This window comes from Trichechus manatus, unplaced genomic scaffold, assembly GCF_000243295.1.
Source record: "Trichechus manatus latirostris isolate Lorelei unplaced genomic scaffold, TriManLat1.0 scaffold00152, whole genome shotgun sequence".
In the NCBI taxonomy this organism is placed as follows: domain Eukaryota; kingdom Metazoa; phylum Chordata; class Mammalia; order Sirenia; family Trichechidae; genus Trichechus; species Trichechus manatus.
This window is the reverse complement of record NW_004444088.1, coordinates 3,797,982-3,800,288: the sequence shown is the minus strand read 5'-3', so window position 1 is coordinate 3,800,288 and position 2,307 is coordinate 3,797,982.

Genomic DNA, 2,307 nt, shown 5'->3' with positions numbered 1-2,307 from the left:
ACTATTACAAATCTGACAAAGGTCTAATCTCTAAATGCTACAAGAAAATCCAACACCTCTACCACAAGAAGACAAATAATCCAGTTAAAAATTGGGCAAAGGAAATGGACAGATACTTCACCGAAGAAGACAGTCAAGCAGCTAACAGACACGTGAGGAAGTTCTGGCAATCGCTAACAATTAGAGAAATGCAAATTAAATCCACAATGAGATACCGTCTCACACCAGCATTACCAGCACGAAACAAAAAAGCAGAAAGTAACAAATGTTGCAGAGGCTGCAGGGAGATTGGAACTCTTATGCAGGATAGTGGGAATGAAAAAATGATACAAATATTTTGGAAAATGATATGGCGCTTCCTTAAAAAGCTAGAAATAGAAATACCATATGATCCAGCAATTCCACTCCAAGGAATATATCCTAGAGAAATAAGAGACATCACATGAATAGACATATGCACACCCATGTTCACTGCAGCATTAGTCACAATAGCAAAAACATGGAAACAACCTAGGTGCCCATCAACAGATGAATGGATAAACAAATGATGGTACATACACACAATGGAATACTATGCAATGATAAAGAACAGTGAAGAATCTGCGAAGCATCTCCTTACATGGATGAATCTGGAGGGCATTATGCTGAGTGAAATAAGTCAATCACAAAACGACAAATATTGTATGATACCATTACTATAAAAACTCATGAAAAGATTTACATACAAAAAGAAACAATCTTTGACGGTTAAGAGGGAGTGGAGGGGTGGGGAGGGAAAGACATTAAATAAACAATAGATAAGTGGTAACTTTGGTGAAGGGTAAGACAGTACACAATACTGGGGAAGCCAGCACAACATGACCAAGTCAAGGTCATGGAAGACAGATAGACACATCCAAACACCAAAGGACCAAATTGCTGGGCTGAGGGCTGTGTGGAGACCATGGTCTCGGGGAACATCTAGATCATTTGGCGTAACATAGTGTATAAAGAAAATGTTCTACATTCTACTTTGGTGAGTAGTGCCTGGGGTCTTAAAAGCTTGTGAGTGGCCATCTAAGATACTCCACTGGTGTCACCCCATCTGGAGCAAGGGAGAATGAAGAAAATCAAAGACACAAGGGAAAGATTAGTCCAAAGGACTAATGGACCACAACTACCACAGCCTCCACCCGACTGAGTCCAGCACAGCTAGATGGTGCCTGGCTACCACCACCAACTTCTCTGACAGGGATCACGATAGAGGGTACCGGACAGAGCTGGAGATAAATGTAGAATAAAATTCTAACTCACAAAAAAACAAAAAACCAGACTTACTGGTCTGACAGAGACTACAGAAGCCCCGAGAGTATGGCCCCTGGACACTATTTTAGCTCAGTAATGAAGTCACTCCTGAAGTTCGCCCTTCGGCCAAAGATTAGACAGGCCCATAAAACAAAACAAGACTAAAGGGACACACCATCCCAGGGGCAAGGACAGAAGGCAGGAGAGGAAAGGAAATCTGGTAATGCGGAACCTAAGGTCGAGAAGAGTGTTGACATGTTGTGGGCTTGGCAACCAAAGTCACAAAACAATATGTGTATTAATTGTTAATGAGAAGCTGGTTTGCTCTGTAAACCTTCAACTAAGATACAATCAAAAAAAAGAAAAAAGTGGTCAAAGCTTTTGAATAGATATTTGTCCAGAGAAGATACACAAATGGCCAATAAGCACATGATAAGATGCTCAACATCATTAGTCATTAAGGAAATGCCAATCAAAACCATAATGAGATACCACATCACATACACTGGGAAAGCTACATTAAAAAAATGGAAAATAAAAAGTATCAGCGAGGATATGGAGAAACTGAAACCCGCATTCATTGCTGGTGGGAATGCAAAATGTTACAGCTGCTGTGGAAAACAGTTTGGTGGTTACTCAAAAAGTTAAACATAGAACTACCATGTTGTTGTTAGATGCTATTGAGTCAGTTCTGACTGATAGGGACCCTATATACAACAGAATGAAACACTGCCCAGTCCTGCGCCATCCTCACAATTGTTGCTATGTTGGAGCCCATTGTTGCAGCCATGTGTTGATTTATCTCGTTGAGAGTCTTCTTCTTTTTCACTGACCCTCTACTTTTCCAAGCATGATGTCTTCTCCAGGGACTGATCCCTCCTGATAACATGTCCAAATTATGTGAGATGAAGTCTTGCCATCTTCCCTTCTAAGGAGCATTCTGGCTGTACTTCTTCCAAGACAGATTTGTTCATTCTTCTGGCAGTCCATGGTATATTCAATATTCTTTGCCAACACCATAAT